Below are 14,161 nucleotides of genomic sequence, written 5' to 3'. Positions count from 1 at the left end.
CATTAGGCCCCGAAGAGCCAGATATTACAAACATGGGTCTCATGACCCAACATTCAGAGCATCCAAGTCAAAGCACATGCGGAAGCTCAACATGTCTGAGTACAGACATCTACAAATGAAAAAGGCTGAGAAGCCTGACTATTTACTAGATCCTGCCGAGGGCACAAGATCATAGCTGAGGTATCAAGCTAAACGTCGAAGTCCACACGGAACTACTAGCGAGACTGACGTCTCTCTACAAAACATAAAATAGGCAAACGTGAGTACAAATGTACCCAGCAAGACTTACATCAGAACTATCTACATATGCATCGGTATCAACAAAAGGGGTGGTGGAGTTTAACTGCAGCAAGCCAGCTTTGACTCGGTGGCTATCCTAAACTACGACTGCAAGTAACTCTTTTGAGGTGGCGCACACGAGTCCACATATTCATCATATCAATACTCCACTATGGATCCGCTCCCGTCTCCCTACGAGAACGCCATCCATAGCACTCACGCTTATCTTGCGCATTTTAGAGTATCCACTTTCACTTGTCTATGAACTGTTATAGGCAACCCAGAAGTCCATTTCCGCGGACACGGCTATTCGAATAGATGTTGTTAACCTTGCAGGGGTGTACTTCGTCACACACGCTCTCACCACTTACCACCATGTACACGTCGTGTACCTCGGCAACCTTCAAGCGGAAGCCTGGCGAGGGAGTCGGCCACAGCCTACCTAAACACTCAAGTCTCTAGTCCAGGTTTATCGCCTATTCAGGTTCCATCCGCAGGGAGTCCGGCCGAGGTTTCCACATACGGCCCCGAACGATGTGTGCAGGGTTCCGAGACACCAAACGGGCGCCCGGCATGCCCGGCCACGTGCCTACCGCATCACAGCCCACCCCTCCGGTCAGCGCTGCCCACCGCCTCCAGCATACTACAAACACCAGAAACTACTTGCAACTCCTGGACAGAGGACAAGGGTGATTAAGAAGCCAAGAGGGCCCATTGGTTTCGGGCCCAATGCGTGGTAGTAACTGTATCATGGATCACAAACACAGAACTCAGTTCCTGAGGACGGCTGCAATGAGACAACCCACCATGTACTCCTACATGGCCTCTCACCGCTACCTTTACCAAAACGTGTTCACACACTTAGCTCGCACACAGTAGGACATGTTCATCACCATTCCAACTCATCCCCGATGAATCAGACCCGACTCAACTCTAAGCAGTAGCAGGCATGACAAACAAGCATGAATGAGTCGGCACATCAGGGCTCAAACAACACCTACTCATGCTAGTGGGTTTCATCTATTTACTGTGGCAATGACAGGTCATGCAGAGGATAAGGGGTTCAACTACCGCAACAAGTAACAGTTGAATCGTTGTTGTCCTAATGCAGTAAAGAGAGCAGGAGCGAGAGAGTGGGATTGTATCGGAATGAACAAGGGGTTTATGCTTGCCTGGCACTTCTGAAGATAGCATTGAGTCTTCATTAGTGTCAACGATCACAATGCCGGAACAACGTCTACCGAGAGGGGACAACACCGGCAACAGAGAGGAAACACAATCAATGCAATGCAACAATATGATGCATGAATGTGACATGGCAATATGCTGTGAATTGAGCTAATGTAGCTAGCAACAAGTGCAAGGGAGCCCATTTGAACCGAAGGTTCAAATGCAAACTCTAGTTTGAGCATTTAAAATGCCATTTGAATGTTTTCACTTATACAGCAGGTATAAGTTGGTTTTTCATGCATGAAAGTAGCATAAATGGATAGATTGGATTTTTCTGATAATTTTTCATATATAAAATATTTCATTATGAGCTACGGTTGATTTTCTATGAATTTTAGAAGTTTATACTATTTTCTGGAATTCCTGAATTATTTTAAATACAGAAACTATTTACTACGCCAGCAATGTGTAAGCATGACGTCAGCACGTCAAAGGGCTGGCCAAGTCAAACCTGACAGTGGGGTCCACACGTCAGTGACAAGGTTAACTAGCAGAGTTAATTAGAATTAAACTAAACCTAATCTAGATTAGTTAAGGCCTGGGCCCACATGTCAGCGACCTAGGGGAAGTCAAACCCCTGGTCAAAAGGTCAAACGCGCCGGCGGCTTGACGCCGGCAGCGACAGACGCGGCAGAGGGGCTCGGGAAACGCCCTCCGGCGACCATTGGGCTCGGGGTTTGGCCCTACGGGCTGCTGGACGTGCACCGCATCCAACGGAGCAGGCGGCTGGGCGAGGGGAGGTCGGGAACTACGGTGGCGACCACTTGGGTGGCGGCCGGAGCTCGGGCAACGGCGGAGATGGCGCTACGGGGCACGGCAGAGCGAACCCGTGGGTGCTTCAGGTTCACAGGAGCGCGGCGAGCACGCTGGTGATGCTCGGGCGAGCGGCCGAGCTCAGGAGCATGGAGCTCGTTGGCAATGGCGGCGGCGAGCTTCGGTGCTCGTGGGGAATGGTGCTACGGCAACCAAACGGGGACAGGGTTAGGGGGAAATGACCGGGGGCTCACCACGGTCACGAAGAGGTTCTCGGCGAGCTCGGGGAGGCACAGACGGCGTCGAAATTTGGTGGCGGCGATGCACAGCCGTGCGCGGAGACGATGGGTCGATGGCGAGGCGACAGGGCGTCCGGCGATGCTCGCGTTGAGGGGGAGCTTCAAGGCGTCGAGGCGGAGCTCGTGGACTCATCGGCGGGGCGAGGGGTGGCCGGTGGCCATGGCTACGACGAGCGGCGTCGACGAGCTCCGCTCGGGTGTGCTCGGGAGAGGGAGCAGAGGGCGAGGGAGAGAGCAGAGAGTGAGGGAGAGGAGCGACGAGCTTCGGGGCGTCGTCGTGGCATCGCCAGGAGGGGCCGGGGAAGCAGGAGGTGGCGCGTGCTCAGCGGCGGTGCGCTGTCCCCCTCCTCTGCCTACTGGCAAAGGTAGGTGGTGACTGGCATGGGCCAGGTGGGCCGGCCCAGTCCAGGTAAGCGCCAGGTAATACTCCTTTCTCTCTCTTTTCTTTAATTGTTTCTGTTTTCTATTTATTTTGATCTGTTTTGAATTAGTAAAAATACTAACTCATTTTGTAAAATCCTGATAAAAATTGTGGGCACTTTTGAAAATATTTCCAACAGCCCTCAACTAGTTTCAGAATTATTAGAGCATTTAAAATATTTATAGGATTTAAATGCCCCAATTGAAATACAATATGAGTTAATTCAAAAATCCAAAAATGACCTAGAAATATGTTTATCATTTTTGGCAGAGGTTTTTACCTTTATCAAAAATCATGAACTTTTCTAAAGGGCATTCGGGTTCATTGAAAATGTTTTTAAGTTGAACCTAGTTGAGTTCTTTTGGGTGCTAGGGATTGATCACCCCTATTTCAAGTTTAAGCAAAATTTAAACATGATGCATGAGGAACAAGCAAAGTCAGACAAGGGCTGATCTGGGGCTGTGACAGGAACCAGCCCTTAGTGGGCTGGGGCGCCCCCCTTGGGCCTCCCCCCCATGTGCCTAGGGTTGGGAACCCTAGGGGGGAGCTTCCCCCTTGCCTTGGGGGGCGAGGCACCCCTTCCCCCCCTTTGGCTGCCCCCCCTTGGAGATCCCATCTCCCTGGGCCGGCGCCCCCCCAGGGGGCCTATATAAAGGGGGGGGAGGGAGGGCAGCAACACATAGCCTTGGGCGCCTCCCTCCTCCCCTGCAACACCTCTCTCGCTATCGCAGAAGCTTGGCGAAGCCCTGCCAGAGCCGCTACATCCACCACCACGCCGTCGTGCTGCTGGATCTCCATCAACCTCTCCTTCCCCCTTGCTGGATCAAGAAGGAGGAGACGTCGCTGCACCGTACGTGTGTTGAACGCGGAGGTGCCGTCCGTTCGGCACTCGGTCATCGGTGATTTGGATCACGGCGAGTACGACTCCGTCATCCACGTTCATTGGAACACTTCCGCTCGCGATCTACAAGGGTATGTAGATGCACTCCCTTCCCCTCGTTGCTAGTATACTCCATAGATGCATCTTGGTGAGCGTAGGAAAATTTTAAATTATGCTACGATTCCCAACACCACTCTCCCCATTTTTATTCCTGTTTGTCGCTGACAGTCTCTCTGCTTTTTCAAGGATGGAGAGGAACGACATATATTCACACCAGTTAAAGTCTGCAGGCGTGCCCCAGGAGTTTCACACTTTTATTCACAGATGATACACTCCTCTTCTTCAAGGCAGATGTTACCCAAGCCACCCATGTGAGAAACATCCTTAGCACATATGAGCGTGTGACCCCCCCCTTTTGACCGTTTCATGATCGTCTCTGCAGCGCTGATAAACCCAAGTGACCGAGCTCTGCCTCGTGGGCCAGCTCCTGTGCACGTCACCTCCAGAGGTCCTTGGTGTCATGTTCCATCATGAGGCCATCACGAGAAGGAAAGTAAGGGCACGGCCCGAGATGTACAACTGTGAGCCCGGTGCTTCGCCACCTTGGGTGCCGCGTGTTCGGCAACCCTTCCTGTGATTATCCCATGAGGAAATCTGATACGAACGATGTCTATGCTCGAGTCCATCCATGCAGCGTTGATAAATCCAAGTGATCGAGCTCTGTCTGACGGGCCAGACCCGTGCATGGCACCTCCTTTGGGTCCTTGGTGTCCGACCTCTACATGCGATGGCCACGGGACGATCGCCCGGCGCGCGTTACCCCCACATCCACAAACATGCAAGTACTACCAAGGCACCCCCACGTGGACGCCTCCTGAGGTTGCAGCGTTTTCACCATGGCCCAGAGCCTAACGCAGCCCAGCTGCAAGTGGAGAACAGGGTCCCTGTGCTTATCGTGTGGGATGCCCAATGCCTCCAGTTCTGTCGTGGCCCCCCATGCGTAAGAACAATACAGGGTCGTACACGCCTCGGAGACTCTGAAATAGAACTCCCGTCCATGCCCTAGTGGAAGCCCCATGCTCCACGCTGGCGGAATGATCGAACCACGATCATGGTCACGCCCTAGTGGAATCCCCATGCTCCATGCTGACGGAACGATCGAACCACAATCATGCCCACGCCCAAGTGAAAGCCCCATGCTCTGCGTTGGTGGATAATCAACTGAGGGCACCCTACGGGCCGCATTAACCTCTGGATGGCCCGTTCCTATCATGACTTCCGCTCAACTTTTCTGTAGCGTACACTCACTCTCCCCCCTAAGCATCACACGAGCAGGGGCTGGACATGGTGCCTGTGCTCAGGTTAGTCCCAATAGCGCTGAAAAATCAAAGGGACCGAGCTCTGGCTCGCGGGGCTACTCCCATGCGACATCACCCCACGAAGGCCCTTGGTGTCTAGTCTCCTCGTGTAACACCCATGTGCGAGCTTGCGAGTGCGCGTCGTCTAGGACGGAGCCTCTCATGTACAGGTTCTCCTCAGTTATCATCTTACCCTCGTGGGCCGCTTGCGCGTCAAAGAGGGGCTCCCGAGCATCGCGCCTCAGGAGCTTTCACTAACTCCCGGTGCCCCTCACCTCCTGGTCTTATCTAGGAATCACGACCTGACATTCCAGCGACGGCTGAGGTTCGCACGGTGTTGGGCCTTGCAGACGCAGAGCAAAAAGGCAAGCAAAGGGAAAGCAAGCACGGAAAGGGAACCCACATATCACAAACAGTTATTTCAAGCATTTAGTATCTCACGAATTAAACCATTGTCTTATGCCTCAGGGAGGCGGTGGTAGTTTGTTGTAGGACTATAGGATGGAGATTCAGGAAGAGGGTTCAGTGTCGTCATCGCCTATGTTGTCCTGCTCAGCATCCCCGCTCCAGGAGAACTTCCCGAGCAGCGAGATCATGTGGCTCTCAACAGCTGCCGCCAGGTCATCACGGGATACCGTGGGGATGGGGGTTATCACCTCGCCGAAGTTGAAGCTGCGATTACGGAGGAGGAGGTGGTTGAAGAAGAGTGTCGCCCCCATGAAAAAGAGGTTGCGACATTCCTTCTCCAGGATGCCATCCACCTTCAGGGCCGCGCCCCCAAGCTCTTCCGCAAGGTTGGAGCAAAGCTCGGCATAAATGGCCTCGGGGGCTTTGAGCGGAGCCTCGAACCTCTCCCTCCGTATGGAACTCAACGCGTCGCGGGCCCTAAATCGGAGTGAAGATAAAGTAGCATGGTCCGCCGCCGCCTTCGCGCTGGCATCCTCCTGGACCTTCTCCCTGGCATCAAGCTTGGCATTGGTCTCAGAGAGGTGCTTGGCATGGGCCTCTTGGGCATCAGTCAGCTGGCGTTGCAATGCCACCAAGTGCTCTCGCTCCGCGGCCAGCTCAGTCGCTACCTTCGCCAATTCGGAGTCGTGATCCGCAAGCTCCACCTCGCGGGTCTTGAGGGCGTCCTCCCATAGTTGGAGTCGCCGCGCCTGCGTGGCCCATTCGTCCTAGAGCGCTTTTAGGCTAGCATCTGCCTCGCCACAGCGCTTGGCGGCCGCCCCCGCCTCGGCGAGCGCGCTTTCACGGTTTGCCTTCACCTCGGTAGGTTCCTTCCCTCTCTCCATGATGGTGACCTCGGGCCGGTCCTGGGCCTCCTTGGTGGCGGTCTCAAGCCGGCGCCACCCTCAGGTGAGCCTTAGGCGCTCCCTCGCGAGGTGCCCCTCGGCATCCTGGAAGTCTACCCCGAGCCGGTCGAGTGCCACCCGAGTGTTGGCCAAGGCCTCGCGCCTGATCAACTTGTCGCAGTTCACGAGCGCGAGAGCCTGGCGATGGGGCGGTGCCTCACTGCTTGTTGTCATCGCAATCGAAGAGGCCCCGACATCCTCGGCCTGGTGTACCGGGGGTGTCGGCGTTCTGGGAACCAGGGTACCCAGACTTGCCTGCCTGCGGCCCACGGCGTGGCTCCATCAATGGCCCGGTACAGCCCTTCTTCAGCATCGACAAAGCAAGATCCTCGCAGGGGGCCAAGCCTCGCGAGGCGGACGACACCAAGACCTCCAAAGGGAGCGGCCTCCCTAGGCTGGCTCCTGAGGAGCAGAGATTCCTATGCAAGCTCCCATATCATGTTTTCCAGATGATGTAAGCCATGCGACTATGGCCAGGCGGGCGCCAGCGGGCGTAGGGCAGCAGGTTTCCTCTTTGGTGCTAAGGAGGCAAGCGCAGACGCGGAGTCCCGAGGAATCAGCCAAAGGTTTCCATTCCCGTGCTACAAGACCAAGACCGCCTGGACGGCAGGACGGAGGTCATCGCCGAGCCCACTAAGGCGTCACGACCAGAAGCTTTGTAGGCGAAGACCACCTTTTGTGAGGATAAGATGTACTACTTGTATCCCTTCAAACTTGGCTGTTGTGGGATCCCTTCCCGCCTTTGTTTTGGAGGAAGAGGACTGAGGCCACTATAAATATAGCTTAGCCACCACCATAGGAGGGGAGACGGATCGATCCAACCAAAACCCTCACTAGCTCACACAAACACAAGAACTGACCTCATGAGGTTGTTCTTCCCCTGTATTGTTCATCCTTAGCCCCTCACGAGGCCAATCCACACCAAAGCAGGAGTAGGGTCTTACACCACAAGGTGGCCCAAACCTGGGTAAACTGTTGCGTCCCTTTCCTTTCCCGTTAATCGAGCTAGCCCGTGAGAGCAACAAGTTGGTAGGCTGGGGAGATTGAGTTCTTCGCACGCACCCCAGAGTTTGAACCTTTCTTGGGTCTGCGGAGCCCTAAATCTGACATTTGGCATGCCAGGTAGGGGTGCATTGGAGCCTCTCTCCCACCGGTCGATACACCACCGTTCCACCGTTCTCATGGTTGACGCTCGTCGAGTTCATGCAGAGGGCCGGGCTTGCCTCACCGCCCGCGAGGCCCAGACAGCACCTGCGGGCAACGGCGCCCCCCCCCCCCCCCCCCCGTCGTTCCCCATCGCCTGCGGGAAACGCTGCCACTGGCCCCGAGGCCCACGAGCAGAAGGCTTCGTCGCTGCGGTCTTCTATGCGGCATGGTGGACGCACCGCTACTCCATCACTGACTCTGACGGCTGCTTCGTCTTCCCATGCTCGTCACGGGCCGGCAAACGCGCAGGCTCCGTTGCTCATGGCAGGTGAGCTTCTGCGCTATCGCCTAACCGATGACCTCTACGAGGACTCGTTGGACCGCATCACCGATCCCGTCAGCGCCCCTGGAGAGGCCCATGTACCATCTCGGTCGCTGCCTCCCCCGCCGCCCCTTGCAGGCGACGTGGCCCACGGTGCGCCTCCTCCACCTTGCAGGCAAGATCTCATCCTCGAGCCAATGCATAAGGCCCCTCGGCGCGATCCGCCGCACAGGGCGTCGGCGCGCGACGAAGAAAGCTGCCAAGTGGTGCAACGGCCCCAAGGAGAGGCGCATGCGCTCCCAGCACCGCCACGTCAGGACTGCATGCTGCCCGAGGTGGCTGTGCGCGAGTGCCAGGAGCAGGCTCCCCCTCTACAGCGGGCACCTGTGAGCGCGGCACGCTGCCGTGCTTTCACCCCGGAGCTGCGTTGCGATGTCTCGCCTAGGAAGTTCAAGCCAGACCTGCTTCCACACTATGATGGCACCCCCGACCCTGCCGAGTTCCTCCAGCTCTATGAGCTAAGCATTGAGGCAGCCAACGGCAACAAGAAGGTCATGGCGAACTGGTTTCCCATGGCCCTCAAGGATGGTGCGCGCTCATGGCTCCTGAACCTCCCCACGGGATCAATCTCCTCCTGGGATGAAATGCGAGATCACTTCATTGCTAACTTCCGGGGCACTCGCGACCGCACCCTCACTGCGGTCGACCCGCGGCACATCAAGCAGTTGCCAGTGGAGATCTTGCACAAATACATCCAGTGCTTCACCAACGTTTGCCTCAAGATTCCCAAGGTGTCGGATGAGGCCATCATTTTGGCGTTCACTCATGGCATCTAGGATGTCAAGATGAAGGAAGAGCTCGCCATACACGAGGACTTGTGCTCGGCTCTGGAGATGTTCAGCAAGGCAACCCGATGCATGATGGACGAGGAAGGTCGCTCTCCCTCCTTGAGCTCCCGGATGCCGATCCAGAAGATAAGAAGGTCAAGGCCAAGGACGTGAAGTGCAAGGGCCCAGTTGTGCCATCGACAAGTTTACAAAGTGGCAAGCAGTGACTGTCGTGAGAAAGGTGACTGCTCAGTTAGCTAGCATGTTCTTGAAAGAATTGGTGTGTCATTTCGGAGTTCCGGCAAGGACCATCACGTACAACGGCACCCTGTTTATGAGCCACACCTTCATGAAATACATTCATGCCCTCGGATGCAAGATCTCATTCGCTTCTGTGGCACACCCCCGGAGCAATGGACAAGCTGAGAGGGCGACCACTGAAGTCCTTCGTGGACTCAAGACAAGAACTTTGTATACGCTGCAGAAGCACAGCAGACGGTGGATCAAGGAGCTATCGGTAGTTCCCTGGTCCCTCAGAACGACACCTAACTGAGCTACCGGGCAAACTCCCTTCTCCCTGGTCTATGGGGCAGAAGCAGTTATCTCCACGAAACTCATTTATGGGTCCCCTCGAGTGCTTGCCTACGATGAAGTAGCGCAAGATCAGCACCGGCGTGACGACGCTGTGCTACTCGAGGAGAACCGTCTCCGGGCTGCTACGCGTGCTGCATACTACCAGCAAGCCCTGCGTCGCTATCATAGCCGCAGGGTTCATGCCCGGTGTTTTGAGGAAGGTGACCTTGTCCTTAGGCGTGTTCAGTCCACCAAAGGTACAAACAAGCTATCACCAAAGTGGGAAGGACCTTACCGGGTGGTACGAGTCACCAGACCTGGCGCAGTCTGTCTGGAGACCGGGGATGGCACTCAGTTGCAAAACTCATGGAATATTGAGCATCTCCATAAGTACTACCCGTAAGGCACGAGGCCGCCGGGCAGTGCCCGACATCCACCCTTTTGTACAGGCCTTGCCTCAGTTGCATGTAGCCCCTTGTACAAAGCCAGGGCAATGACCCCGTGCAAGAGAAAATAAAGAAGCGCTGTAGGGGGCCCCAACTAAGATTGCATGCATGCACAAGCACACCCAGATCATTGCATAAGCATTTCATGAGCATTTGCATATGCATATAGATAGGATTGCATCCTGCATTCATTCTCATCTACATGGAGTTGCAGGTTCCTGCCGTGAACTTGACTTCGACAAGGGACGAGAAGATTGCACGGCACATCAATCCCCGGCAAGCCAAACAGATAAGTTTACCTCTTGTCCATTAGTGTTCTATAAAGCTATAACTTTGCATAAGAAAACCTCGCCTCTCTTTTTGATACTTAGGTTCTCCCATCTATGACTCGAACGTTGCTTCAGTCAAGATGGTTGCAGTAGCCTTCGATAAAAAGGAGTTGGCGGGGGGTTGGCCCCTCTGTGTGTTCCCCGACAGACGGAGCTCTCCGGCAGACAAAGAGCGTGCGAGAAGGAAACCCTGCCGGGGAAAACTAGTTTATTTTTAAAAGAGGCACTCCTCCTCTGCATGGACGTATACATGCACGGGTTCCCGGCAAGGTTCATCTTTTTCATTCATATGCTAACACAAGTACAAGCATTACAGAACACAAAGATGGACTCGAGGGATTACATTATTTGAATCAAAATTTGGCAATTGCCTGCTAGTTTAAGATTGAAAAAGATAAAAACCCAATAACCAATCTTTTCCTTTCTTTGCTCCTCCTCCCTAGAATACTAAAGCAAGAGGGAAAGGAGAATAAAAGGAGCAGCTGGGAGACAGTGGTGACGAGGGGACCAGCGGAGCATCCGCCGCGGTCTGTAGGTGACGTGCACCCAGGAGCTGCGAAAGGTGACGAGCAAGGCCCATCACCCCTCGCCAAGCGAAAAGAAGAGGGGGAGAAAAGGGGAAGGGGCAGAGACAGTAGCGGCATCACCCACAACGGGCATACAACACTACCATCGCCTCGGCGGGCCGGAGGGCGCGCCTCTCGTCAACAACAGCCCCAAGACCTCTGGGAGGGGCAATGCTGGGATTACCAATGATCTCCAGCCCCGCCACCCGGCCGAGCCTCAAGGAGACCAAGAGATTCACCGTGTCAATGACCAGGCTCACTCCCCGAGCGTCAGCACCGGCATGAGGGAATGATTTCCCCAAGCGGGAGCCCGGGGGTGGGTCCCAGGCTCTTCTCTTCAACATCACCAGCGGGAGCAGAGAACAAGAGAAAAAGAAGGAGAATGCAAAGATGGATGACTTCGCCCTCCTCCGCCCCTCCTTCTATAGGTCAGGCAGGGAAGGGCAGCTGCTCCATCAACGGGAGACCACGGCCCTCCTCAGACAATTCAAGGCGGGCGGACCTGCCTCAAGATGCTCTCCCGCGCCACGCGCCTCCGTTACCTACCCCGCATGATGCATGCAACATATGTGGCTAAGGATAAGGGCGCACTGTGGGAATTGTAATTTGGCAGTTTCTACCCCGTGCATTAAAGTCATTCACGGGCCTTCACTACCACGGCCCAACCACCATTGGATTACACCACGCACGGGGAAATCGGAAACTGCCCCGAAATCAAGACTGAAGAAGCAGCAAAGGAAACCTCAAGGGGCCAACCCCTTCAGCTATTCTGACTGCACACTTATTAGGCCCTACCCCGACGATGCCCAGCAACACGTTTGGGGCAGGCCCGGGGGCTTCTGTCTGTGCAACAAACCCTGGGTCTATTGCCCAACTATGCATAGGCGCAAGATCAAGGTTGAAGCACTAGCTTAAGCCAGAGGTTGAAGAACCAACATGCAGCCTAGAGGGACCAAGATCAAGCCATAGGAGCAAGATATCGACAAGAGAAGGGCCTCCCTTGTCGGGCAGGCGAGCCCGGGAAGGGGCGAGGCCACCACCAGAAGCAAGCAACCAACGCTCCCCGGCAGAGCCTGCCGGGGCTCGTGGGGGCTAGACCTGCCCGCCAACCACTCAGGCACGACCCACGTTGTCAATCAATGCGGTGTCAAGCCGCAAGATGATTAAGTGGCAGCCATTCGCCACATGGCAGCCATTTCCTACAGAAGGAACCCGCAGATGACACCCGTCATACGATGTGTCAAGAGAACGAGTGCAGAGCTGGCAAGACAGCCCGACAGTGCTTGCCGGGCAACCAGCGATGTGACACTCAGCGGCGCATTTAATGCACCCTGTCAGCCCGCAGAGTTAGGTCTGATAGCACTGGTCGCTATCATATCAGTGGATAATGACCACTTTGCCACTATGGTGACCCCTTAATCTAGGAAAGGAGGCCCATGGCACTCGTAGAGGAGGTTATAAAGTTGATGAACCCAAGCCACCATACGTGCGTAGTCACCGGAACCCCGAGGCAAACCTTGCCGGGCAAGTGTACTGCACGTCACCACGCTTATTCCACCATCCATCCACCAAAGCAGGAGTACGGTCTTACGCCTCGTGGCGGCCCAAACCTGGGTAAATTGTTTGTGTGCTCTCAGTCGTGCTGTCGTGCGCTGGTCCTGCTCTTTGTGCAACGTGACGTCCCGCCGCGGAACCAGCAAGGCGCCACCCGGTCCCATAGGTGGCCACGGATATCCCTCGACATCTTTGGCGCGCCAGGTAGGGGGATCGCTTGCGCGAACCTGGAAGCATGCGCAGCGCGTCATCTTCATCGCTATCTTCATCTTTGAGGACGCCATCGACCGTGGCGCCTAAGAAGAAGAAGTACGGCCCTTCGGCCCACCCGTCCACCTCGAAGGCGTAGCCGCCCGTGGCCTCTAGTGCCTCGGAGGATGCGGGGGCGAGCGAGGACATGAACGCTACTGGGGGCATGGTTGGAGCAGGTGGCGTCGTCGCCACTCCCCGTGCGGCCGACACGGGGGCTGAAGACGTCTTAGGAGGACAGCATCAGCAACGCCTTGGCGGTCATGCTTTGGAAGATGCGGGAGAGGGGGTCATCCCATTTGCACCCTCTCCCCCACCGACGAGCACAGCCGCATCAACGACGCTCGGTCTTGGGTGAACCATCTCCCTCCGGCCGCCCCCACCACGGGAGCGACCGCGGCCCGTGTGTCTCCTCCTGGACGAGCCGACTACACTGCTACACTCGATGGAGCCGCTGACCCTCGAGCACCACCGCCGCGCGACCCCGCTGCCAAGGTGGTCGTCCCATAGCTACATGGGTGCGGCACCCCCACCGCCGCGGACACTGGCACCATTAGGAGCCCAGCGACGGTGCGGTCGACGTCATCAACACCTGTGCCAAGCACAGCCACAGAGGCTATGGCGCGAGCTCAGTTGCTGCTGAAGTTTCCGCCAGCGGCCGAGCAGATAGATGAGTGGTGTGCCACTATCCAGAGCCTGTTCGGTTTCGCCGAGGCTGGGGGCTCACCGTGGACTGGCCCGCCACGACCTCCCCAATCGACAGCAACTGCCCGTACTACTGGCCGAACGGAGTGGTCGTCCCCACCGTGCAGTCCCCATCGCGGCAGCCGATGCGGGAGTAGCCGAATCAAGACCACGATGACATCTCGATGGCCTCTTCTGACCCTCAAGCACGTCCAGGCCAACGTCGAGCCCAGGAGGATAGGCGGCGGAGAGACGCGCGCGTCGCCATGTATCGGTGCAACGACGACCTCCGCCAGACTGATGGGTGCGGCAGCCTCAACGTCGACGAGCCTGCACTCGGTGTTGGCGGGTGCCTATCTTTCGAGGTCGGCTGCCATGCCTTTACACGAGAGCTGCGGCAAGTCCATTGGCCGTCCGTTCACACGTTCAAGCCAGAGATACCTAAGAAGTACGATGGAAGGCTGAACCCGACATAGTTCCTGAGCATCTACACCATCACTGTTCAGGCTGCCGGGGGAAGAGACGAGAAGGTGTTCGCCAACTACTTCCCTTTGGCCCTCAAGTCCAATGTGAGGTCTTGGCTAATGCACGTGCCGGAGAAATCCGTTTCGTCATGGGCAGATTTGTGCCACGAGTTCATCAGTGCCTTCACCAGTGGCCACCAAGAGCCCGGAAGGCCCAGCAACCTGCAGCTTCTCCAGTAGAAGGAAGGAGAAACCCTCTGTGAGTATTTACAGAGATTCAATAAAGTTCATAGAAATATTCCAAATATCCATCCGGCAGCCGTTATAGCAGCCTTCCAGTCCAATGTGCGCAACCGTCACATTCATTCTAAGATGAATGTGCGGTTGCCCAAGACTGTGAAGGAGCTATACACACTAGTGGATAAGTGT

The sequence above is a fragment of the Aegilops tauschii genome, chromosome 4 (assembly GCF_002575655.3).
Source record: "Aegilops tauschii subsp. strangulata cultivar AL8/78 chromosome 4, Aet v6.0, whole genome shotgun sequence".
In the NCBI taxonomy this organism is placed as follows: Eukaryota; Viridiplantae; Streptophyta; class Magnoliopsida; order Poales; family Poaceae; genus Aegilops; species Aegilops tauschii.
Note: the sequence above shows the minus strand (reverse complement) of the source record.